Below are 26,902 nucleotides of genomic sequence, written 5' to 3'. Positions count from 1 at the left end.
ACTAGGGATGTTGGTCTCCAGACATGACATACAGAGGCAGAGGGGCCTTGGCTGATTCCTGACTGGAGAAGGCAGAGGGTCCCTGAGCTGTCCAGGAGTCCCCTAGACTGATGTCTGTAATGATGCCAATACCCAATTATCTTCCCCACACCCACCACCATCCAGTACCTAGGAACTAATCAGTAAATTGATAGTATTTGTTGAGCACCTCCTGAGGACAATGCACTGTGTCAAATCTGTGAGAGAATATAACTAAAGCAAAAGACACGTGCCCTGTCTTCAAGGAGTTTCCACTCTAATGGGTTGTAATTGGCACCAGTGTATCTCAGCCCTGCTGTGGGGCAGTTTACAGCTGGTCTGAAGACTGAGGCCATCTGGGGTGGAGGGGTGAGAATCAGCAACTCCCCAATCGTAACTGTGCTAGCCAAGATGTTGGCAGGGTCCCAGCCTCCTGGGTCAGCCTCACAGCCACCAGTCCAGGGCTTGGTTCCCAGTGGGCACCAGGGTCCAAGGGGATTGGCAAGGCCCCACCTTGCTGTCCCCCCAGGGTGCAGGACAACAGGCTGGGGGCAGAAAGGGTGGCTAAGGGAGGTTGGGGATGTGAGGTGGGGGAAGGAAAGAGGAGGGTGGAGAGGAGAAGGAGAGGGAGCGGGAGGCAGTACAGCAAAAATTTCATTTTAGGGATTGAGAAATGAACAGGTGGACAGAACCCATCTAGCCAAGAACCACAACTCCATTTCCACATTCTATTGCCTTATGGAATCTTGACTGCAGAGTGTGTGTGTGTGTGTGAGTGAGAGAGAGAGCGAGCGAGCGAGCATGTTTTTGTAAGTGTGAGAGCTAGCTATACATGGGTCTGTAGGTGTGAATGTGCAAATGTGCAAATGAATGTTTTTTGTGTGGAGAGGGTTGTACTGAATACCTACTATGAGCAGAGTGCTTTTACTGAGCACTTGGGAGAGCAAAAGAGGAGCAAGATGGGGTTTCCTGCCCTCCAGGAGCTGACTTTCATTTGATTTGTGAATCTGACTGTCCATCTGGCCTCTTCTTAGTCACATTCTGGAGGGATGGAGAAGGGCAACCGTAGGCCTCTGCATACGCTGCCTGCAGAAGACAGGGCCCTGTACAAGGAAGGTGCTCAGAAGAGCACCATACATGGTGGAGTCCTGTACAATGTTCTGCACACAGTACTGAGCATCAACCCAAGGTCCGTCATGACCCCCATTTCCCAGGTCCCTGAAAGGATCCAAGATCCTACTAGCCAGCCCAACCAGCCTGAAGACAGCTGAAGGCAATTAAATACTCCTTGTTCATTAGGGAGAATAGTTGGGCCATTTGGGATTTCTCTCCTGGTTGGGCTAATTACCGGCTCCTTTGTCAGTTCATTACTGCCTCTTCCACCGGGAGCCATGGAACAAACACGCTAGTTTCAGTGCAGGGAGGGGAGGGCAACTCAGCACCTCTTAAAGGGCCCTAAGAGACAGCTTCAAAAAAGTATGTGTGTGTTTGTATGGCATGGGGTCACGAGGACTGGGGTCTAGGGACCGGCCTGGGGGTTCTGCAGGGAGGCCAGTCCCTGGAAGCTCGTGTCTTGTTGGGTGGCAACATCTCAAGTTGGTCACTGGTTGTCCCCTTTACCCCTTGCCCATGTCCTGACTCTAGCTTGGAACACCCTCCCTCCTCAAATCTGATAGACAATGACTTTCCCCCACTTCAAAGTCTTATTGAAGGCACATCTTCTCCAAGAGGCCTTCCCTGACCCCTTTCCTCTTCTCCCACTTTCTTCTGCATTGCCCTGACTTGCTCCCTTTGTTCTTCCCTCCTCCCAGCCCCACTGCACTTATGTCCACATCCGTAATTTATGTATTTGTATTGATGTCTGTCTCCCTCCCTCTAGACTGTAAGCTCTTTGTGGGCAGGGAATGTGTCTGTTTATTGTACTTCCCCAAGTGACTAGTACAGTGCTCTGCACACAGTACTCGCTCAGCAAATATGATTGAATGAATGAATGTGTGTGTGTGAGCATATGGGCTTGCATGTGTGCATGCATGTATGAGCATATGTGTATGAGCACGTGCTTGAGTGTGCGTGTGTGTGTGTAGGCACATGTGTGAGCATGTTTACAGGCATGTGGGTGTACACGTGAGCATGTATGAACACCTGAACATGGACCCTCCCTGCCAGGGCTGGTTGGAGGGTTGTGCTGGGATCCATTCTGGCTGCAGATGAACTCTGACCTCTGTGAGCTGTGCTTGCCCTGGGAGTGTCCCAGACTCCCCACCCAGGTCAAAGAGCACATACTGCCCCTCACCCCCTTCTGCAAACTGGAGTGTCTCAGTTCTCTGCTTCTGCCAGCCTCTGATCTGCCCCAGGGTCTGTCCGGGATGCTCAGTGTGGACAAAGCCCACAGGCGAGGGGGTAGCAGCTTGGCTCAGTGGAAAAGAGCACGGGCTTTGGAATCAGAGGTCATGTGTTCAAATCCCGGCTCTGCTAATTGTCAGCTGTGTGACTTTGGGCAAGTCACTTCACTTCTCTGGGCCTCAGTTACCTCATCTGTGAAATGGGGATTAAGACTGTAAGCCCCCCGTGGTGCAACCTGATCACCTTGTAACCTCCCCAGCACTTAGAACAGTGCTTTGCACATAATAAACACTTAATAAATGCCATCATTATTATTAGTAGTAGTAGTAGGGTCCTGAGGCTGGCTGTTTCTCAAAGCCCCAGGATTTCCTGGGGGAGGAGACATTTTTGGCACACTGGATGCCGCCCTAGAATTAGGCAGTAGGCCCGCTTCTTGGGCTTTCTGCTGTGGTTTCTGAATCAGGCAACCCTGAGTGGGGCCGATGTCCTCAGCCAAAAGGGCCTCATCTGTTCCAGGAACACTGGGCCCGAAACCTTCCTGCCCTAAGCAGGACTCGTTCTGGCCCTAGAAGGAAGCTGCCTCTCACTTGGGCCTGCTTTGGGCCTTTGTGAGGGCAGGGCCCCCTCCAGCCCTGCCCCTCACCGGCTCCCTGGCTTCCTCTGGGGTGCTGGTCAAGCTGATTGCAGGTCCCTGCCTGACATTAAGCATCCCCAGACCCAGAAAACCAGACACCCTGGGGGCTCTACATCCTGATTGGGGGTTTGAAGGTCAAACTTCCAGGCCAAGATGGAAACGGGCCTAGCAGGGTGCTTGTCCTGGCTTCCGCCCCGCCCTCCGTCACTGGGGGGTGGAGCGACTGGTCTCTGGTTCCTCTCTCCAGGCAGCAGAGGCGGGAGCCTGGAATGCCAAGTGGGGCCTACCTCACCCCAAGCAGACGTGTGTCACACATCACCTGGCCTATCGTAGCCCTGCAGGACACACCTGTCCCCCTCCTGCGGCCCAGAGATTGGTCCAAGGGGAGGATGCACCTGCGCAGGGAGGGGTGCGGGGTACATGTAAGCCGAGTCGCAGCCCCTCTCTGCCTCTTCGCCTTTCCGTCTTGGCCGGGCCCCTCACTCTGGCCCACTCGCCCACTGCCTGCCCCCGGCCGGCCACCTCACACGTCTCTACCCGAACCGCCGCCGGCAGTCCCTCCGCGGCTCCGGGAGGCCCGGCTCGTCCCCACCAGGACCGGAAGGAGGGAGATGGCGCCCCTGGCCGGCCCGGCCTGACCACACTATCCGCGGTCGTCAACGTCTTCCACGAAGGTTGATCTCGGTTGGGGAAAGAGTCACCTGAAGATTTCGGGTGACCACTGGCCGACCTGTTTTCCCGGCCCCGTGCAGGTGTTGAGAGCGCGGGAAGAGCGGGACTCCCAGGGACTCCCAGCTCTTCCGCATCCCTCGCCTTCCCGGGTGCCTTGTGGGGGAGGGGCCAGGCTCAGTTGAACCAAGTGTGGTGTGTTCTCCTAGGGAAAGAAGGGGGAGGGGAGGACGGGCAGGAATCCCAATGCTCCCCTCCACCCAGCCGAACCAGTTAGGGCAGGTGAGGGCAGGCGCGGGGGCCCGGTACGGGGGGGTAGGGTGGTGGGGGAGAGGAGCTCTGAGGTGCCGGGGGGTGGGCCAAGAAGCAGTTCTTCTGGGCTCCTGGATCCGACACTTGTGGGCCGCCTGGCCGCGTCTCCCTGTGGGCACCTCAGTGGTGAGGATGGGCCATCCAGGCTAGTGGGGCCCCAGGCCAGCAGGTCTCCGGGCCCGGAGTTCCCAGCATCAGGATGAAGCACCAGAGACGGAGCAGGGGCTGAGAGGACGCCGGGTGACCAGGAGACTGGCGGGGTCTCTGTGGAGGAAGGGGCGTTATGCGGGCAGACAAAACAGCTTCGTCATGCGCTTCCCTCCTCTGACCAGTAAGCCAAGGCAGACGTGGTTTCCGCTGGGCGTTTGGGGGCCATTTTGGGTGTGTGGCTGGCCCTGTACTCTGCGGAAGCCTTGGAGCTGGACCTGGAGCTGGGCCAGCTGTCCCGCCAGACCCCAGGCCCTTGTTCTGGTCACTTGTCTGGGATCGGACTGGTGGTGGGGGTTGGGGGAGCAGAGGGTGCTCCTGTTTTCGGAGGGAGGAATCAGGCCACCTGTCCAACCACCCCTTCACCTGGGGCAAAACGGCTCCAGCAGATTCCACGACTGCTGGGGTGGAGAGAGCTTGTTGGTGTGACCCAGTCCTTTCAGAGGCAGGGAGAAGGGGTCAGGCGTCTCTGCCAGGGAGGAAGCAGGTGGCAGACATGTAGGAAAATTCACCGGGACCCCTGGCATGCTTTCAGGCTTTTCGAGACCTGTCCGAGTAGGGTTCTTTGTGGTTTGTCAGCAATAAGTAACTTGCTGGGCTGGTCACCTCTGGAAGCCCCTGAGAGGGAGGAATGTGGGGCCTGTGGCCCCCAGGCTCAGCCTTGGGCAGGGGGTGCCAACACTGACCCCCAAAACAGTTGGACGTTTTTACCTTTCTGCCCCCATTTCGAGGGTACTTATTCGTGGTGGCATTGTTAAAGCACATTTTCCTCTGATTTGCATTTGGAAGCTGGACCTGTATTTTGGTTTTTCAAACCCCTAAATTTCTGGGGAGACCAAAGTCCAGCTCTGGGGGCTGTCGGAAAACTATAGTGGAGCCCAGTGGATCGGGTCAGGGTTTGGAGGAAATGGAAATGGTCAGGGTTTGCTGGACAGTTACATAGTCCGGCTGGATTGGAGCAAAAGGGGATTCACTATATTGTTTTTCAAGGGGTGCCAAGGCTCTGGAAGGAGGGTGGCCAGATGCAGGAACTCAGAATTTGGGTTGAAAACTGGGCCCCGAGCTCACGTTCTGATTCTCTCAAACTGGTGAAATTTGCAGAGGGGCGGTCACCTGGTCAGGGGTTACATTATGGATAATTGACCTGGGCGCCCCATTTGGGTGCTGGCTGACCAATGGAGGGTTGGGGGAACGAGCCAACTGCCAGGGCTCAGCACAAGGGAAAATTTGGTCGCTTCCCCATTTTCTCCACTCGGGCCTGCTCTCTTGTCCAGTCGGCCAGCTCTCCCCAGAAATGTGGTGTCCAGTCAGGCGCAAGCTGGAAAATCACAAGGGCAGGCGGGAGGCTTCCCATTGAATTAGCTGAGGAGTCCGGCCTGCTTCGGGCCTCGCGGGGAGCACGTTGAGGAGATGACTCGCTCTAATCTCGTCTCTGAATTTGGGGTTGAGAAGGCGCCCATCTGCAGACTCCGGGTCGGGGGTCGGGATAGGGGGAGGGGGTCCGGGGTGATTAACTAGCCATCCCGGGTCTCACCTTGGAGTCACATTCTTCATCCCCAAACGGCCACGTCCTGGCAAACAAGCAGAGCCGCATTCCCGGGGGAGCGGTCGTGATTGATACCTGGACAAGTCCCCTGGGAGGCGGAATCCGCAGGGGGAGGAGAAGGCGGGTGCGGCCCGGGGAGGGGATAAAGGAGCCGCAGGTAAAGTTGCGAGCGGCCACAGCACCGGGGCTCGGCGAGAGGACCGGTCCGACCGGCTGCCCTTCTGGCGTCTCTTGCCTTTCGGCTCCTCGGCCTTCGTTTTCTCCTTGGCCCTGAGCTCGGGCCCGGAGGTGATGATTAACCGGGAGTCCGTCCCCTGGGCGACCATCAGGGCTCAGATCTCGTGGGGACCTCGGCCAGTGCGGAGACAGGGGGTTTGTTTGAACTTTTCATTCTTTGTTTGGTTCTTGACAACGGTAAGGTGACCGCCTCGTTCCCTGCCTTTGGGTGGCTCTGGTGCCCTCCTGGCTTCTGCTTCCGGCCATCTCTCCCGCTCTCTCTTTCCGGGCCTCTCGGTTTTTCCACTCAATCTCGCTTCTTTCCTTCCCAACCGCTAGGCCTCTGCAGACAGAGCCATTGTGTGTGTGTTTGTGTGTGTGTGTGTGTGTGTGTGTGTGTGTGTGAGAGAGAGAGAGAGAGAGAGAGAGAGAGAGAGAGTGTGTGTGAGTGTGTGTGTGTGTTTTGGGGGGTAGCCTTTTATTTATTCCACCCAACAGTGCCAGTGGGGGCCCGGGAGGTACCCACATTCTGGACTGTGCCCCCCTGGCGGGGTCCGCCAGTCAAGGAGACCCAAACCAATTCTGGAGTTTTTGTGGGGAGCTTTTCCCGCTGTTGCAGTGTTGGTGTGGGATGGAGGATTTTGGTCTCCCTGGAGAGTGGTTCTGATTATTTTCGGACCTCAGGCGGGTATGACGGGCCAGTCTGGCACTGTGGGGTGGCACCCTGAGGAAGTGAGGATCCAAGGGCTTCAACTCCCTCTCCCCAATGCCCAACTCCCCGGAATCCCTGGAGATAGAGCCACCGGGAGAGGGGTGAGTGCATCCGGGCCGACCCCTGAAACACGAGGCTTCCCCTCCAGGTGGGGAAGCTTTGTAAAGGAGGGGTGCTACCCCAAGTCTCAGCTCTGTTCTTTGAGCCTGAGAACCATCTTGGGCTAGGAAGCGGGCTGGTTTTGGTTTCCTTTCTCCTGTTCTCCCCGTCGGCCCATCCTGGTTCTTGGAAATTGTCATGCTTGTGGTCGTAAGGCGACCCTCTCTTGCAGCCCCCGGGCACGGGGGTCTGGGTTGAAGTGGGCAGGTACCACCCGGGGGTCGGTCGAGCCACTGGGGCCGGGTCTAGGGGCTGGGAAGGACCGTCCCTCGGATTTGGGAAGGACCAGGCCTCGGACTGACGCCATGAAACTCGGTCAGTGTCGGGACGAGGAGCACGTTGCGATTCCTTGGAGTCTCAGAGAGGCCCGTTCCCCGAAAGGCAAGGCGAACTGGGGGCGAGGAGAGGGTCTTCTTCCCCGGGGAGAGCGGCCAATTTCTCTGGAGGTGGGAACGGGGGTCAGGCGTTTGTCCGACCCGGGGGCAAGCCGGGCGCGCCGCCTCTCCCCCCATGAGCAGGGGCTTCTCTCAGCCGCTGGAGAAGAACTACCCCCCCCCCCCCCCACCGCCAGACGGGTGGGTGCGGGGGTTGGGGGAGGGGAGGGGAGGGAGAGGAGCAGGTGGGGTCTCTAGGGGTTGAGGCACCTGCTCCCGAGCTCATTGTCTGCAGCGGTGGGGCGGGGCGGCTCCGGATCCGTCCCAGCCCCTGAGGGTTGGGGGGAGGGGGTACCCGGAGGCGACAGGGGCAGGCTGCACACTCGCCACCACCACGACCCTCCCCCGGGACCATCCTGTCCTGCCCCGACTCCCGGGGAAGAGAGGGGATTTGAGCTCCCCTCGCCCCCGACTGTCCCACGGAGTGGACATTCAGCTCAGCAGAGAAGGAGAAACCAGGCCACTTGGAGCCGGTGGGGTAGGGGCGGGAGGGGCCGAGGCTGGCCCACTTTTCCCCTACCGCCCTGGGAGTCGCTTCCCATAGGGCCCAGCCCGGACACCCCAAATCCCAGTGGCGCTGAGAGCCTCCTGTCCTTCCCAGCAGTGAAAAAACCGAAATAGGGATTCGGTGACTCAGTCTCCCCGGAAAGGGAAGGGGCCGGGAGGAAATGGAGGGAGAGTGGGGGAGGGGAGGATTCAGATCCCTTCGGTCCCGATGCGGATCCAGCCCCAAGCTGCGAGGGACGGGGAGGAGAGATCGCTGGTGATCTGTGGTTTTTCTGGGTTTCGCCAGGACTCCCCACCCCAAAGCCGAGCAGAGGCCCCGCGGCTCCCTCCGTGAGGAAGGACGGTTTGCTGGGTAGGGGAGGACGCCATCTGTTCAGGAATCTGCACTTTGAGCTTTGCCACCCCCTTGGCCAACATTGGCAGAGCCGGACGGTGGGCATGGCGTGACTTGGAAAGAGCGCGGCTTCTGGAAAGGTGCCTGCTCTTCCCGGCCTCCTTCCCTCAACATTCGCTGTTGCCCCCTAGGGAAGGGAACCCATTCTCCCAACATGCCCAGCCACGTAGCCTGTGCACAAACTGGGCATCCACTGTGCCACCCGGCATGGCCACGTTACCGGGAACGTGGCAGCCACAAGGCTCACGGTGGCTCCCAGCTCCAAGCAGCCGGCCGCTCCCTCCCTCCCCCTGGGCAGGGGATAATGTAGATGTGGAGGGGCAGGAAGGTAGAGGCTCGGCCTTGGGGGTCAGAGGGTCCAGGCCCCAGGATGCCGCTGCCCCTCAGCCGACTCCTGCGGCTCCATTCCTACCTGTGCTTGGGCCGCTCCATTGCTAGATCCTGGGAAATGGGTATCCAGAGCCTAGACCTCCTGCAGGATTGGGACAAGGGAGGGGGTCCTCTTTACTCTTGCCCAGGAGTCCTGAGCCCACCCCCATTTCCCCCGCTTGTTGGGCAGGGTTTGGAGAGGAAGCTGTATCCTCGCTGCCCTGGAGCCTGGACAGCTGTCTGGCCCCACTGGCCGACTCCTGAGTTGGCTGGTCCCTTCTGTCTAGAGTAGCAGGAACCGCCTGAAAAAGCAGGCTGGAAACACCCAAATGTGCAGAGGGGAATATGAGCAGGAGGTCAGAATCACCCTGTGCAAGGGAAGGGGTGGAGCAAGCCCCCACACAAGGAGCCAGACTGTCTCTTCGGGGTTGTCTGATGGGGTGGTCAGAGCCCTCAGGAAGTGACAGGGGCTGGCAGGTGCCCTTGGCCGGTGGGAGGCTCCTGGGAGCAGAGGTTCAGGCAGAATCCTCTTAGAGCTGGGAAGGGCCACAGGGCCTGGGTGTGAGCGTCTGAATCCCTTCCACCCTTCCACTGGAGGTTGGGCAGTTTCAAGAAATGACTGCCCACAGCTGCGTCTGGTCTGGGCGGTGTGAACTCGGAGCCTTCTCCTTGTGGGCCTCGCCGGATGGTACAGCACCTGGAGCCAGAGTGGCCTTTCTCGCCATCTCCCCTGACAGCCCCTGGGCTGGAGGCCAGAGGCAGAAAAAAGCCAGCATGGGGAAGGGGCAGGAGCAGACCCCTCAGGCTTCAGGACCTCTGCCATGGAGCTGCTCGGAAATCAGAGACAGAAGGGCTATTGTCCCAGCCTCATCCCGGCCCCTCCCTCCCATGCTCCTGGGCCCCCACGGGGAGTGGACCTGGGCTTGCGGGGAGGGGGCTGGGATGAGGGCAGGATGGGTCCCACTCTTTCCCATTGGGCAGCAGCAGTCTCCTGCCAGTGATGTCCCCTGGAGCTCTACGGGTCTGAGCCAGGTCCAGGCCCCGGGCCGGAGTCTCCACTAGCCCAGCCAGAAGGGACAGTGGGGGCCGCAGGGGCTGCGGGAGCCAGTGCGGGGGTGGGGAGGGGGAAGGTAAGCCATCTCTTTCCTAACTCCTGCATGGCCTCTCTCTCTGGAGTGGCTGTGAATGGGGCCTTTCACAGGTGTATTCCTCACCAAGGCACGACGGCCGCCATCTGGGGACTGAAGGACCGGCCGGGCCTCTGGAGCCGGCTGGGAAACACGTAGAGAGAGGTGCCCCCCGCCCGACTCCCTGTGGGGACTGCGGAGGCCATTTTGGTCTCTCTGACACAGCCACATGGCCAAAATGGAGGGGACTGGGACAAAGCCCCAGCTGGAGACCTCAGATTCCCAAACCCACCGTGCGTCCCCTGACTCTGGGGGGCAACATACGAGAACCAAGCATTCCAGTGGGTGGGGTGTGTGTGTGGGAGGGGGAAGGTCCCAGCTCAGACCACTGTGGGAAAGGTTGAGGGGACTCATGTGGGACCTCCCTACCTCTCGGCCCTGTCTCCCTCTCCCCTGAGGCCAGGAATGAAGAGACCAGAGTTTGGGCTGCTATCCCTTGTGACAGAGGTGAGGGGAAGTTGGGGTGACTCGACTGGCAACTCTGGACCCTGGGGCCACCCTAGAAGGAGCAAAGCCTGGAACTTGTCAGGCTCTGTGGGGCTGGTCACATCAGAGTCCTCCCCTCTGAGCCCCGCACCCATGGCGTGGCCCACAGGAGGGGAGCAAGAAGAGGGTGGGTGGGTCGGGGGGGGGAATGAAGGGGGCCGCACGGGTGCCTCCAGACCAACTTGAAATGAGATAGAGTCACTTAGGCTTTTCTGAGGCGGGGACGAGGGGTCCTGTGGAGGATTCCGAGAGGAGGGTTACTGACCCCTTCCTACGGTCGTTCCTCCTCCCAGCTCCCAGGGCAGCTGACTGGTGTGGGAAGTGGGGCCGGGAGAGGGGGCAGGTGGAGGGGTGGGTAAGGAAAACAGCCGGGTTCCGAGTGCGGTAGGCCAGTGCAAGGAGTGGATGGAGGGATGGGTGGGTCCCTGCTGCTTCTGATCTGGATTCTGGGCCGCCACTACCATCTTACTGGGCAGCATTGGATGAGTTCTGTGTTTCTAATACTGCCTGGTAATGATGATGGCCGCGGCCCACACGCAACAACAGACAGACGGTCCTGCAGTGGGGCCGGCTGGAGGGTGAGCTGGTGGGCGACCAGGTGGCAGGCTGGTGGGAAGGGATGGCCTCGAGCCACAGCGGGTCTCCATCCAGGGGAGGGTGAGGGTGCAGTCCCCAACCCTTCCTAGTAGCATGGAGTACTGCAGAGCCGTCCCGTGCACAGAAGAGATGCACTTACATTGGGGGCAGGAAACGGGCTGTCCAGAGCCTCATGTGGGTGGGAGGTCCTTTGGGGCAACCTTCTGCTTGGGATGACCAGAACAAGTTATGTGAATGTGCAACGAGATTTTCAAGTCGGGTGGGGAAGCCTATGGGTCAGCGTTTCTTGCTGTTTTCTGTCTGTTTCTGAGTCTCCCTAGCTCAACCTTGTCCTTTGTGAAATGCCGCAGGGGAGAGGCCCCCCCACCTCCCGGCTTGCTGCATGCTGGAATCGAAGCTGCTCCCACAGGCGCAGATGGGGGAGGTTTTCATTTTTGGTCGCCCTCTTGCACACCTTCCAGGCTGGGCAGGGTGACCATCCCCTTTTATCAGAAGACAGAGACCAGGGCCCTGGCCAACCCAGATCATCTGGGTGTAAATTCTCTCTGGCAGCAAAGTAGGGAGGCTGTCTGCTTCCTGTTTCGCCATCGCTAGCTCCAAAGGGAATTGGCATAGACCCACAGAAGGGAGGTCAATGCTGGATCACTGGGGGAGAGTACGAGGTATTGTATGGTCCATATGAGTCTTGGGTGGTGCAGGGAGAGTTGTGGGGTGGGTGGGGTGGTCCATGCTGGATCACTCTGGGGAAAGTCAGAGATAGTGAAGGGAGAGTCAGTGGTCAGCCATGAGGGTGGGGGCCCAGAAGGAGAACCAATACCTGCCAGATCTCATAGTGCCTTTGTCAGGGATAGAGTCCTGGACTGGCTAGTCTTTAGGACTGTTCACAATGTCCTTACTTCACTATCAGTCCCACAATACGATCTCCAATCTGAACGTGATCAATCCATACAGCACGAGTACAACAGTATAAAGACAACCAGTACTCCCAACTCACAGGCTCCAAACTCTGGATTTCCTGAGTTGAAGATCCATGCCATTGGCCATTCCTGTGGTCCGGGGGTGGGTGTAACCGGGGAGCGCTGCAGTTCCTACAGAGTCATGCCGATTCTCCCTGCAGGACGGACCGGATCTCCGGGATAGAGTACTGAGCCGGAGCCCCACCCCCAGCCCAATCCTTTCCTGTGCGTTCCTGGTGGCCTGACCTTTCGGGGTCACGGTCCCCAGCCTGGCTCAGTTTTCGGCCCCACCACCACAGGAATGCCTCACGGTCAGAAGGAACGGGCCGTGGACGCTCCTGCTTCCTGGTATCACCCAGGGAGAGGGAGCTGGAGAGGCTGAGGAGGTCTCTGATGTGCCAACTTGGTGCCAACTGTGGTCCTCCGTGGGCATCTTACTAGACAGTGCTGGATTTGGGATCTACTCTAACACTGTCTGGTAACGATGTTCAAGGAAGGGCCAATCCTCTGCGAGCACCTGGAGAGATCATCCAGAGGAGAGAGCTGACCGAGGGTCCGGGCCGAGGGGTCCAAGCTGAGGATCTGGGCTAGGGGGTCCAGGCTGAGAGTCTGAAGATAGGGCCTATCTGGCTGCATTAGCATTGCTTCCAGCTCCGGGGCTTGGGGCTGGAGCCCATGGACATGGTCAGTCAAGAGGGGTCCCTAGAGGGCTGAGTCCATCCAGGGGTGTTTGTTACTCCTGGGATGGAGTGGTCCCCCTCTGCAGTCCAGTAGCCCCTCCAGAGAGGGGATCAGCCATCAACTGCTGCATGACTAAGCAGAAAGAGCCTGGGCCTGAGAGTCAAAGGAACTAGGTTCTAATCTTGACTCTTCCAGTTGTTTGTTGTGGGACCCTGGGGAAGTCACTTCACTTCTCTGTGTTTCAGTTTGCTCATATGTAAAATGGGGATTAAATACCTGTTCTCTCTCCTAACTTTGTCTGTGAGCCCCATGTGGGACAGGGACTGCGTCCAACTTGATAAATTTGTATCTATCCCAGCATTTAAAACAGTGCTTGACACAGAGTAAGCACTTAGCAATATTATATTAACAATAATAATAAAAATTAACAACATAATAATAATCAGGATTGGAATTTCCAATGCCCTAATTTCCCTGGTGCCCAGTCAGAGCTGCCCTTAAGACTTCAGTCAATTCTCAGCCTGGGAGGACCCCCCCAACCTCCGAACCCCACAATTTTAAGGATTCGACTGTCTAGTGTGACCCCTGCCCTCCTCGGAAAGCCACTGAAGCCTGAATCCCCTACTGGGGGAGGGCTCAATCCCGGTGGGGATTAGTTGCTCTGGAGCCTGGAAATCTCCAGCTCCTCTGCCCCCTGCAGAGACCCCCGCCCATTGTGAGGGACTCTGGCGGGAAGCCTCTCCCTTTCACCACCACGAGGGTAGGATTTCCTAGCCAGAGAAGCTGGTTCCTTTGTTCCTGGACAAAGAGACCAACCGTTCCCAACCTGCTTCCCCACCACAGGGTTCGTCTGGTAAAGGGGCTGGCACCAGGCTGGTAGTGCATTGGTGCTTCGCTGTTACCAAAGTCTTCCGAAAACACCACTCAGCCTCTCTTCCTTCCTCCTTCTGCCCCCCACTCCCCAACCCCTGGTCCTGGACCCAGCCCTAAAGCTGGGGTGCCAGGGTATCTTAGGAAAGGGGCAGGGGCTCCAGGGGCTTCTTGAGAGAGGGGCAGGGGGCAGCACTGGCTCCAGGGGCGTGCCTGGGCTGGGAGGAGCTCAGCTGAACTGGACATCCATTTTCCAGTGGACATGGGGGCACCACCCCTAGGCACCCGGAAGGAAGGGCTGAGCCGGTTGTCTTTCGGGTTCCCGCTGGCATTCAGGACTCCCCACCCCTCCCCTGGAACCAGAGTTAATTTCAAAGTCATTTCCCACTGGAAGGCAAAGGAGAAGTTCTCCCCACTATACAGCTGGTTCCATCTGAATTCTCCTTCTCCTTTCCTCCCTCCCACCCTCCTCCAGGGCTGCTCCCACCCCACTCCCTCAGTCCAGCTCCTATTCAGCCTGCAGCAGGGTTTCTTTAGGGAAGCAGTAAAGCTCTCCCAGCATTTCTGAATAGCCTGGGCCCTGGACCTTGGGCCCTGCCTCAAAACTGTATACAAATCCCTCCCTTCCCTACAGCCCCCAGGCCCAAAGCAAAACCACTTCGAAACCTGCTTTTGGAGGCAAAGTTTTCAAGTGTGTGTGTACATTTTGTATAGGAGAAAATGTATGTATTAAATCATTTTTGTGTGTGTAAGTATGTGTATAATCATGGGTGTTTATGTGGGTGTGGGTGTGGGTGTGTGTAGGGTGCTTGTGCACACCTGTGTGAAGACTGGGGTGTATGTGTTAGATATGTATGTGTATACGTAAGTGCCTGGGGGTATGTTTGTGTGTGGGGCCCAATGCATTTCTGGGTGTAGTTATGTTATGTGTGTGGGCCAATATGAATGTTTGTTCATGGAACCAGCCTCCCCAGAACCTCCTTGTGGCCCAGTTGGCCCAAACATTTGCCTCCTGAAGCCGGAAGGACTTTTCCCGGGGTGGGGGGGAGGTGGTGGTGGTGGTGGTGGTGGGGTGTGTGTGTGTGTGTGTGTGTGTGTGTGTGTGTGTGTGTGTGTGTGTGTGTGTGTGTGTGTGTGTGTGTTGGGGGGGAGGTAAGGTGTGGGGAGAGGTGCAGGTAGGGATGGAAGGTGGGGCTAGGGGTGGGGAAGGGCCTAGCCGATTGGGTTCTGGTTACTGATTAACTGCCAACAGGGAACTCCAACCCTTCTTAGAGTTTGAGCCAGATCAGTGGAGCAACTCATCCCCTCTCCCCCTTCCCCTCCTCAGAAACCAGACACCAGACATTAGGGTGAGAACCACCAGCTTAGGGGCAGTACTCCTGGGACTCCTGAAACTGAGCTTGTCCCCTATTTCTGGGTGCAGAGAAGGCAGGGGGTTTGAGGTCCAGAAGGGAAAGATTTAACCAGGATCCTTCCCTGGCCCTTTGGGATCTGAAAATGGACCTACTGGAGGAAGGGGGCCGGGGAAGATCCGGGGAAGCACCAGGGACCAAGTAGGGGGCAGTAGTCGACGCTGGCGACGTGGAGGTGCCTGCTGATTGGTGTCTTACCAGACAAAGTTAGATCTGACTATTTTCGTCTAATACTGTCTGGTAATGCCGTCAATCACAGCGGCAATATCTTCGTCTGACCCAGAGCACGGAGCAGGGTGGGCCACGGAGGCCATGGTCTGGGGTTGGGCTGGGTCCTTGTCCATCTGTCCAGTTGTCTGTCCCCAGCCCAGACCACCTCTCCCATACCACCAAGTAAAGGAATTGACACTTCCAAGTCGGTGCCCAGGGGCTGGTGGAGTGATCCAACCTGGCCCAGGGCCCCAGCGGCAGAGGGGGCCCTCCTGAGGGGAGGAAACTGAGGTGGCAGGGCGCACTGACAGGAAACGCTGGGCTGAGAGAAGCTGGAACTGTGGTGCTTCACCCCAGCCTCGCTCAGCTCCCAGTCAGAGCGTTGTTTATGGTCTCCCCAGCAGCCCCACCAGCGCCTCGGCAGTGGATTGCCCCCTCCCCTTCTGGCCCAACCCGGCCCAGTCCCAGAACAGTAGTGACCCGGCCAGCTCCAGGCCCTCAGTCCAGAGAGACTGAATGACTGTGGCTAAACATGGTAACAGGCCAGGGGCAGAGTGAGGACTCGAATCCAGGTCTCCTGACTCCCTGCCCATGCCTTCTCCTCCAACTGCAGTGTCACAGTCCTGCTGGCTATTCCAGTGTTCCCCGCCGCTCAGCTGCTGCTGGAGGCGGATGAGGGGGGCAGAGGAGGCAGAACATCCCTGAGCGGCCCTGGAAGGAACAGATCTTCTTGGGGCCCCACCCCAGGGATAATGGGGAATCAGTCGATCAATGTTATTTATTAAGTGCTTACTATGTGCAGAGAAATAATAATAACTGTGTTATTTTTTAAGCACTTACTATGTGCCAGGCACTGTACTAAGCACTGGTGTGGATACAAGCCTATCAGGTTGGACACAAGTCCCTGTCCCACATGGGGCTTACAGTTTCAATCCCCATTTTACAGATGAGGTAGCTGAGTCATAGAGAAGTGAATTGAGTTGTCCAAGGTCACACAGCAGACAAGCTGGGAAGCCGGGAATAGAACCCAGCTCCTTCTGCTCTATCCACTACGCCATGCTGCTTCTTTTAGAACTGTACTAAGTGCTTGGGAGAGTACAATACAGCAGAATTGGTCGACATGATATCTGTCCACAAGAAGCTTACAGTCTAGAGAGGGAGACAGACATTAAAATAAATTACGAGTAGGAAATGGCAGAGCTTAAGGATATGGACATAAGTGCCGTAGGGCTGGGAAGAGTGTGAGAATCAAATTGCTTAAGGGGTACAGACCCAAGTGCGCAGGCAACACAGAATAGGGGAAGTTAGGGCTTAGTCAAGTAAGACCCCTTAGAAGAGATGTGATTTTAGTAAGTGTTTGAAGATAGGGAGAGTGATGGCTTGTTGGATATGAAGGGAGAAGGAGTTCCAGGATAGAGGGTGGTCGTGGATGAGTGATCAGCAGTGAGACAAACGAGATCAAGGTACAGTGAGGAGGTTGGTTAGAGGAATGAAGTGTGCAGGCTGGATTGTAGGAGATCAGCAGAGTGAGATAGGAAAGGTTCAGCTGATTAGGTCCTTTAAAGCAGATGATAAGGTATTTCTATGTGAGGTGGAGATGGATGGGAAACCACTGGAGGTGCTTAAGGAGTGGAGAGATATGGACTGAATGTTCCTTTAGAAAAACAGGAACCAGGGAGGGCTTGCCGCTTCCTCAGTGGTTTCCGAAAAGAGGCTCTCCACTCCATCCAGCTGCCTGTATGACGCTCAGAGGAGTCACATCAGGACCCTCACCTGCTTCTCATCTCACCACCAGGACTCACGTCTGACTCTCCTGACAGGGCCAGGGCCTGGGACTCCTCAAGCTACTGCACGTGAGCCTGAGACCTGGAAAGGGTGAGTGACTTGCCCAGGACCACCAGATTAGCTATCTCAGAGAGAGATATGAATGGAGATCAGTGGCATTCAGTGGGCAGGGAGCAAAATGCCTGGGGAGTTTCATGGTATGAGAGACAATGGGAGGCAGCATGGCCTAATGGAAAGAGCACAAGACGGGGAGTCAGAAGACCTGAGTTCTAATGCCGACTCTGTCACACTTGCCTACTGGGTGACTTGGGACTAGCCTGTCTATGCCTCAATTTCTTTATCTGTAAAATGGAGATTAAATACTTGTTCTCCTTCCCTCTTAGACTGTGAGCCCCTGTGGGACAGGGACTGTTTGATCTGATTGATTGTCTTCATCCACCAGCACTTGGTACATAGCGGCTGTCCAGTTCTGCATGTCCTGTCCAATGAACTCATCACACAGAACTTACTGAAGCCTGCATGGGGTTCTGCACATAGCAGGTGACAAGTATCAGTGCTTTTATCTCAACAGGAACACAGTACAGTGCTCTGCATGCAGTACTCTAGACACTGTAGACACCCAGTACAGTATTCTTTGTGCCCTCAGGTGTTTAATGCAGTTCTTTGTATGCAATCAACATGCCATACAGCATTCTGCAAACAAGAGATGCTTCGTACAGAACTCTGCACACTATAGGTGCTCAATAAATACTATTCTATGAATGAATAAATGAAAGAGAACTGCATGCAGAGCACTGAATTGGGCATTTGAGAACCTATAAGAATAATGGATGTGGTTCCTGCCCTCAAGGAGTTTACCACCTAATGGGGGAGACAAGCAGACATCAACCACCGAACATGCAATAGGAAAAGGGTAAGATCATTGATCCAAATGATAAGAAAAGAAGAGGTAATTAAATAAACAGACCTCTACCCCAGTGCTAAGGAGATTAATTTTGTGCAGAAGCAGGAAGTTTAGGAAGAAAAGCCCTCCAGGAGACTCTGAGGACAGGTTAGGCTGAGGCCTGGTGGATTTTGGGGAAAAGGGAATTACAGGCAGAAGGAACAGTGAGAGATTGGAGGTGAGAGAGCAGAGAGTGGGCATGGTAAGGGGGCAAGCTTGGCAGGAGCAAAGAGTGTAAACTGGAGAGTCAGTGGCTAAGGACTGAGAGATTAGAGGGAGCAGCGATCAGGGAGCACCACTGTCCTCACCTTCTACAGACCTCAATCCAACCCCCTTTTCCTCCCTCTCCCCCTCTTCCAGTATCCCCTGGGGGCCCCTCTCACACATCTAAGTCAGAACCCCAATCAATCAATGGAATTTATTAAGCACCTACAGCGTGCAGAGCACTGTATTAAGCACTTGGGAGAACACAACAGGGTTGATAATGATGATGGTATTTGTTAAGTGCTTACTATGTGCCAAGCACTGTTCTAAATGCTGGGGTAGATACAAGATAATCAGGTTGTCCCACATGGGGCTCACAGTCTAATCCTCATTTTACAGATGAGGTAACTGAGGCACAGAGAAGTGAAGTGACTTGCCCAAGGCCACAAAGCAGTGGCGGAGCCGGGATTAGAACCCATGTCCTCTGACTCCCAAGCCCGTCTCTTTCCACTAAGCCAAGATGCTTTTCCAGTGTGAGAGGGATGGGGGGGGTGTGAGGGAGAAGATGAGGGGGTGAGGGGGGCAGGGGGTGTGAGAGAGAAGGGTCCGGGAGTCAGGGGGTGTGAGAGGGAGGTGATGGGGGGTTGTGGGAGGGAGGGAGGGGGTGAGGGGTCCCTCCCAGCCTGGCCCCCAACCCCCGACCTGTGACCCCCAGACCCTCCAAGTCCTCATCCAGAGTCCCTCCTGCCTTGGTCTGTTGGTCCATCAGAGTTGGTAGACATGTTCTCTACCTACAACGAGCTTACAGTCTAGAGCCCAGGTTCCCAGGAGTGTAGGTAGAAGAGCCCAAAATGGCTCTTGTCTTCATCACCACTAAGCCCCTCTGCCCCCACCTCCCCTGGGAACCCTCTTTCTGTTCCCCCCACTAGCCCAGCCCAGCCCCCAATCCACCCCTTGGTCTCTTCCCTAACCTGGCTGTGCTGTCCATCTCTTGTGGAGCAAAGAGAGTGGATGTTCCCGCACTTGGAAGAGAGTGTGGTCCAACCCAAGGACATGCGTCAGCTTGCCATGGTCTCTCTGCTACAAAAGTACCCCCAAGGTGCGGGTAGATCGCCATGCCAATCTCCACAGAGTGATGGCTCTGGTATAGGGCAGTTCAAGAGGGACTGCAACTCCCCAGGGCAGCCTGGACCCTGCCTCACCCCTGGGGTGGCTTCTGTAATAATAATAATTATTATTATGGTACTTTTTAAGCACTATGTTCCAAGTACTCTTCTAAGCACAGAGGTAGATACAAGTTAATCAGGTTGGACACAATCCCTGTTCCATTTGGGCTCACACTCTTAATCCCTAGTTTTTACAGATGAGGTAACTGAAGCACAGAGAAGTGAAGTGACTTGCCCAAGGTCACACAGCAGATGTGGCAGAGTCAGGATTAGAACTCAGGTCCTTCTGACTCTAAAGCCCACTGTCTATTCACTAAACCATGCTGCTTCTCTGAGGGGCCGTGGGCTCCAGTCCAGGCTGCTGCCCTCCATGACTCAGACCAAGGAGGTGCCAGCCAGACCAGCCTCTGCCTGGATTGGACCTCTGGCCTCTCCAACTTTGTCCAGGATGCAGAGCATTCAGAAACCTGTAGGATTCCTCTCCTGCTCCACTGGGACCCTGGGGTCGCTGGGGTTGGTGGCAGCTTTTTCAGACAGAAAACATGTGGCAGCACCATGGGTCTGAAAGACCTCATTTGTTTTCCCACCCACCCTATTGCCCAGTCATAGGATGGGATGCCCCACCCCATGCATTGGGGTTTCCGAGGGCTGAGCCAGTGGCAGACAGTTCTCACATCTGAAAAACAAGTACTTGGGAAAGGCATAACCCAGGCTAGTCACCTCATTGTACATACAATCCAGGAATTCAGCTGCTTTGGTGGATACCATATCTCGGGTTACGGCCACCTCATGATACATACAAACTGCGGGGCAGCTGCTTTAGTGTGATACCATACCTTGGGTTAAAGCCACCCCACTATCCATGCAGCCTGGGGGTACAGCTGCTTCGGTGTGGTATTGTACCTCAAGTTATAGCCACCCCATTGTACATACAACCCACACATACATATATCTGTATATACGTATACCCATGCATATAGCCACATACGATACATATGACCCAGGGATATAACTGCTTTGGTGTGATACTGTGCCTTGAGTTATAGCTGCCCAGTGATACATACAACCCAGGAATACGGTTGATTTCATGTGATACTGTACTTCTAGTTACATCCACTCATGATACATACAATCCAGGGATACAACTGCTTCAATGTGATACCATGCCTCGGGTTACAGCCACACACAATACATACAACCTGGGAATGCAGCTGTTATGGCTTGATAATATACCCTGGGTTACACCACACCACCACACCACCACACAGGCAATCCAGGGACCCAACCATTGTGGCTTGACTCCGTTACTTTAGGGTCCATTGCAAGCTGCCTAACCAGTTGAAAAAATTATGGTCTCTCCATCACTAGCAAAAATTTGGGGATTGAGAAGGGTAACATCAATATGAAAGGAAGCCGATGAATTAATAAAAACAACAAAAGACACTGATGGATGAGGCGTGAAGAAGTGTACCGGAGTTGGCTGGCTACCAGGTACTTTTTAAAGACAAGAAGAAGGCTCTTTCAATTTATCCTGGGCAAGTGTTTCACTGAAGTGGAAAAATTACTACCACAGTTAGCAAAATAAGCTACTTTTGCACCTCCTACACAGATTCATAATCATAACCCCTCAGTTACTGTTGTGATATAATGCTTTGAATTGCTTTAATAAAGATTATACAATAGTGTAATGATTCTTGATGTAACAGTAAAGAGTTTATAAAGAAATGAATTTCATTTTTTTTCATTTCATTCAGTTCTGGGTCCCTTCTTTTCCTCATAAACACCCATTCCCTTGGAGAACTCATTCACTCCTAGGGTTTCAACTGCCATCTCTATGTGGATGATTCCTAAATCTTCATCTCCAGCCCTGATCTCTCTCCTTCTCTAGTCTCATATTTCCTCCTGCCTTCAGAACATCTTGGCTTGGATGTCCCACCAACACCTCAAACTTAACAGGTCTAAAGCAGAACTCCTCATCTTCCCACCCAAATCCTGCCATCCCCATGACTTTCACATCACTGTAATAATAATAATAATAATAATGGCATTTATTAAGTGCTTACTATGTGCAAAGCACTGTTCTAAGCACTGGGGAGGTTACAAGGTGATCAGGTTGTCCCACAGAGGGCTCACAGTCTTAATCCCCATTTTACAGATGAGGTAACTGAGGCCCAGAGAAGTTAAGTGTCTTGCACAAGGTCACACAGCTGACAAGTGGCGGAGCCAGGATTTGAACTCATGATCTCTGACTCCAAAGACCATGCTCTTTCCACTGAGCCACGCTGCTTCTTGGCATAGTACTATATACATGTATACAGATATAGTATACATGTAGACACCACCACCAGCCTCCCCATCTCAAAAGCCTATAACCTTGGTGTTATCCTCAACTCATTTCTTTCATTCAACCTAAATATTCAATCTGTCAGCAAATACTGTCAGTTCATTGCTAAAATCTATCCATTCCTCTTCATCCCAACAACCATATTCATTCAAGCACTTGCCCTATCCCACTTTGACTTATCCAATCCTGTCAACCTCCTTATTGACCTCCCTGCATCCTGTCTCTCCCCACTCCAGTCCATACTTCACTCTGCTTCCAGCATTATTTTTCTACAAAAACATCAGTTTGTTTCCCCACTTCTTCAGAGAACAGTGCTCAGTGCTTAGAACAGTGCTTGGCACATAGTAAACACTTGACAAATACCATCATTATTATTCAGAAACTCCAGTGGTTGCTCATCTACCTCCCCACTAAACAAAAACTCCTCACCATTGGCTTTAAAGCACTCAATCACCTTGCCAGCCTGCTCACTTCACTCTTCTAATGCCAACCTACTCACTGTACCTTGAACTCATCTATTTTACTGCAAAACCTTCACCCACATCCTGACTCTGGCCTGGAACTCCCTTCCTGCTTCATATCTGACAGACCATCACTCTCCTCACCTTCAAAGCCTTGTTAAAATCACATCTCCTCCAAGAGGTTTCCCCAAAGTCCTTATTTCCTCTACTTCCTCACCCTTCTGCATCACCCTTGCACTTGGATTTACATCCTGTATTCCACCCCACCCTCAGCCCCACAGCACTTAGGTATATATCTGTAATTAATTTATCTCTCTCTCTCTCTCTACACAATTAGTTTCTTTTGGACAGGGAATATGTTTCCCAACTCTGTAATATTGTACTCTCCCAAGTGCTTAGAACAGTGCTCTGTACACAGTAAGTGCTCAATAAATATGATTGATAGATTTTTATTAGAGTTTTTGGAACAGATCCCAATTCAAAACATGGACGCCTATAGGAAAATATACCCCAAGATAACATTTATTCATGATACATACACATTTTCAAAGAATACATCCCATGTGGATAGTAGGGGTTGATTACACAGCTTTCTGCATACAAGGGCAACATGGTCTAGTGGATAGAGCACGGGCCTGGGAGCCAGAAGGTCTCGGGTTCTAATTCCAGTTCTGCCACATCTCTGCTGTGTGGCCTTGGGCAAGTCATTTCACTGCTCTGTGCCTCAGTTACCTCATTCATTCATTCAATTGTATTTATCAAGCGCTTACTGTGTGCAGAACACTGTATTAAGCACTTGGGAGAGTACAACAATAATCAGACATATTCCCTGCCCACAATGGGCTCATAATCTCATCTGTAAAATGGGGATTGAGACTGTGAGCCCTACATGGTACAGGGACTGTGTCCAACTCGATTTGCTTGTATCCACCTCAGTGCTTAGTACAGTGCCTGACAGTAAGTGCTTAACAAACACCATCATTATCATCATTATTATTGAGGCATCCAGTATATTGCTCTGCATACACTGTAATCAATCAATCAATAGTATTTATTGAGCACTTTCTGTGTGCAGAGCATAGTACTATGCACTTGAGAGAGTACAATAGAATTAGTAGATATGATCCCTGCCCTTAAGGAGTTTGCTGTCTTGCGGAGAGACAAACACTAAAGCTTATTACTGGCGGGAGGAAACAATACAGTATGTAAGACATGCACATAAGTGGTAGGGTGAGATGTGAGTTCTTAAGTGATACTAAAATGCTGATGCTGAAGTTGGGGTTATAAAGTGAAGAGATTAGATATTAATTGGGGAAGACCTCCTGGAGGAGATGTGATTTGGAATGAACTCTCAAGATGGGGAAAGCTGTGGTCAGTAAGATAGTAAGGGGGAGAGAATGCGGATCATTCTCCATCCAGGCTGGGTGAAGGATGTGAGCAATATGTCGGCAGTGGGGAAATGGAGAATGAGACAGAGCAAGTAGGCTAGCTTGAGAGGAACTAGGAGAACTAGGAGGAGTGGGAGAAGAGAGCAGATAAGTAGGGAGAGAGCTGATTTATCTCCTTAAAGCCCAGGAGTTTCAGCTTGATGAGGAGAAGACTGGGTCACCATTTCAGGTTTTGGAGGAGTGGGGAAAAGTTTAGAAGAATGAACCAGGCAAGGGAATGAAATTTGGATTGGAGAGGGTAAAGACTGGAGATCATTCAATCAATCATATTTATTGAGTTCTTACTTTGAGCAGAGCATTGTACAAAACACAATGGGAGAGTACAACAGAATTAGCAGATATGTTCCCCGCCCATAGCAAGGTTACTGTCTAGAGGGGGAGACAGCTATTAATATGAATAAATGGAGATCCCTGAGGAGGCTAATATAATAGGCACCCAGTACTGTGCTTTGTACCCCTAGGCACTCAGAACAGTAATGCTAGTGGAATACAACTTACCCTACCTTCCTCCTTTGAGGTGTCAGCAGTTAGTCAAAGCATCTCCAAATACGATTGAATGAATGAATGTACTGAATTGCTACATTAGGAACCCAGAAGTTCAGAATGCTGATCCCTGATTTCTCCCTCCCCCGAACCATGCCCCCTCCCACACTCCCACCCTCACCCACCCCCAGCACCGGATATGGCAGCAATAGAGCATTCATTCCCACGGCCCAGCCTGCCTCAGGGTCATGGTGAGGCCAGCCAAACAGCCAGGACTCTCAGTCTATTTGTGCAGCAAACATCCTTGTGGACTCATGCAGTCTGGGGCAGACCCGCCTGAACCAGAACATCCCTCCTCAAATCTGACCAACAGTGACTCTCCCCGCATTCAAAGCCTTATTGAAGGCCCATCTCCTCCAAGAGGCCTTTCCAGACTAAGTCCCACTTTTCCACATCTCCCATTCCCTTCTGCAACCCCCTGATGTGCTCCCTTTGCTCTTCCCCCACCCCTAGCCCAACCCCACAGCACTTATGTATTTATCTGTAATTTTGCTTATTTGTATTGCTGTCTGTCTCTGCTCCCCCTAGACTGTGAGCTCATTTTGGGCAGGGAATGTCACTATTTATTGTTGTATGGCACTTTCCCAAGCACTTAGTACAGTGCTCTGCACACAGTAAGTGCTTATTAAATTCAGTTGAATGAATGAATGAACCTGACGCTGGGAGTGGGAGGTGCACCATCGGATACCGGTCAGCAATGGGCTGTCCATTCAGGCCGCGTACTCATCTGTCAGGTTTCTCATCTAGGGCCACAAAATGACCGGAAGTTCCAGGACTGCCCCAACCCCCATCTCTACTACCTCCACCACCACCCGGGCCCCATTTCTAGCCTCAGTGCCAACCCCCACCACAATAGTATTGATTGAGTTGTCTAATAATAATTGTGGTATTGGTTAAGCACTTATTATGTGCCAGGCACTGTACTGACTGCTGGGGTAGTTATGACCTATTCGGGTTGGATGCAGTTCCTGTCCCACAAAGGGCTCAGTCTTAATCCCCATTTTAAAGATGAGATAACTGAGGCACAGAGAAGTTAAGTGACTTTCCTGAGGTCACACAAAACGAAAACATTGAGTTCATGTCTCCCCACGTTCATGTCTCCCCACGTTCATGTCTCCCCATGATCATGTCTCCCCACTCTGCGAGAGCCTCCCATTGCTGCCCATCCACCTCTACATCAAACAGAAACCTTACCATTGGCTTTGAAGCAGTGAATCACCTTGCTTCCTCCTACAACATCTCAATACTCTCCTACTCACTGTGCCTCGATCTCATCTATCTCACCACTGACCACTCACACACATCCTGCCTCTGGCCTGGAATGCCCTCCCTCTTCATTTCCAACAGACAATCACTCTCCAATCCGTCAAAGCCTCATTGAAAGCCCATCTCCTCTGAGAGGTCTTCCCTGACTAAGCCCTCCTTTCCTCTTCTCCCACTCCCTTTACTGTCACCCTTAATTTGCTCCTTTTATTCACTCATCCCTTAGCCCCACAACACTTATATAAATATCTGTAATTTCTCTATATTAATGTCTGTCTCTCCCTCTAGACTGTGAGCTCACCGTGGGCAGAAAACGTGTCATCTAACTCTTTTGTACTCTCCCAAGTGCTTAGTACAGTGTTCTGCACCCAGTAAGAGTTCAATAAATATCACCAATTAATTGAGACTTCCTGGCAGTCAGATACCCTGATCTGGAACTTGGACAGGGAGAAGCCAGGGCCTAAGTTGAGGGTGCAGGGGTCAGGAATGGGAAGCTCTGCCCAGTGTGTGGCAGGTTGGGAGGTGTGTGGGAGTATGGCGGAGAGGGAATGGGTGGGAGTATGGTGGAGAGGGGACTGGCTTTGTCTCATCCTGGACCAGAGGGTTAAGGGGATGGGGATGGGATGGGAACCCGGGGGGAGCACCTCAACCCCTCCCATATCTGCCCCAGGTGGGGCACTGACCTCCCAAGACTCACATCCTCCATCCAGGCTGTTTCAGCCCACTCCCTTTTGTCCCCCAGCCATCTCTGCCCCCAGACCACCTGGCCAGCAAAGCCCAACCCCTCTGGACTTTTGCAAGGACCTTTGCTGCTTCTTTAGAGAGCAGTGTGGTCTAGTGGATAGAGCCTGGGCCTGGGAGTCAGAAGGACTTGGGTTCTAATCCTAGCTCAGCCAGTTGCTTACTGTGTGACCTTGGGCAAGTCACTTTACTTCTCTGTGCCTCAGTTTCCTCAGCTGTAAAATGGGGATACCTGTTCTTCCCAAGCCCCATGTGGGTTAGGGATTGCATCTGACCTAATTAATTTGTACTCACCCCAGTGCTTAGAACATAGTAAGTGCTTAACAAATACAAAAAATAAAAAAGGATGGGTCCTACTCTCTGGGGACCTTGTTCCCTGTGCCAAGAAGCTCCGGCCCACAGGATGAGCACCCAAGCGAGAGCCTGAGACTCTTCTGGCTCCTTTCCCTGATTTATCCCCTCACCTGCACCCCCTGCACTTCACGCCAACGATGCACTTATTTATATAGCACTTTTTTACATGCCCTGTATTTAAGCACTCATTCACCTACATACCCACTGAAGAGAAGCAGTGTGGCCTAGTGGAAAAATAATGATGATAATGGCATTTATTACACATTTACTACGTGCAAAGCACTGTTCTAAGCGCTGGGGAGGTTACAAGGTGATCAGGTTGTCACACAGGGGGCTCACAGTCTTAGTCCCCATTTTCCAGATGAGGTAACTGAGGCACAGAGAAGTTAAGTGACTTGCCCAAAGTCACACAGCTGGCAATTGGCTGATTCGGGATTTGAACCCATGACCTCTGACTCCAAAGCCCGGGCTCTTTCCACTGAGCCACGCTGCTTCTCTAAGCATGAGCATGAGCCTGGGAGTTAAAAGACCTGGGTTCTAATTCTGGATCCAGCACTTGTCTTCTATGTGACATTGGGAAAGCCACTTAACCTCTCTGTGCCTCAGTTTCCTCATCTGTAAAATGTTTCTTACCTAGACTGGGACCCCATAAGGGAGTGGGACTATGCCCAACTTAATAACTTTGTATAATAAAAATAATAATTATATAATAATAATAATGGTGTTTGTTA

The 26,902-nt window shown here is 53.5% G+C and overlaps 1 protein-coding gene across 10 annotated transcripts in view; it reads left to right on the top strand.

The window, feature by feature from the left end:
• TTLL10 (tubulin tyrosine ligase like 10) overlaps positions 1-26,902 on the top strand; it is a 107,409-nt gene that overhangs the window by 64,441 nt on the left and 16,066 nt on the right. For 6 of the 10 annotated variants that reach the window (XM_038747044.1, XM_038747047.1, XM_038747049.1 and 3 more), the window contains exon 1: positions 16,112-16,794. The exons of 1 other annotated variant lie outside the window; for it this stretch is intronic. The gene's annotated coding sequence lies outside the window, so the exon portion shown is untranslated. Of the gene's footprint in view, positions 1-6,025; positions 6,102-16,111; positions 16,795-26,902 lie in introns of those variants that run through there. 3 more of the 10 variants (XM_038747038.1, XM_038747037.1, XM_038747043.1) reach the window with 3 other exon arrangements.

The sequence above is a fragment of the Tachyglossus aculeatus genome, chromosome 5 (assembly GCF_015852505.1).
Source record: "Tachyglossus aculeatus isolate mTacAcu1 chromosome 5, mTacAcu1.pri, whole genome shotgun sequence".
NCBI classification, from domain to species: domain Eukaryota; kingdom Metazoa; phylum Chordata; class Mammalia; order Monotremata; family Tachyglossidae; genus Tachyglossus; species Tachyglossus aculeatus.
Note: the sequence above shows the minus strand (reverse complement) of the source record. Positions and strands in the feature narration are given on the sequence as shown.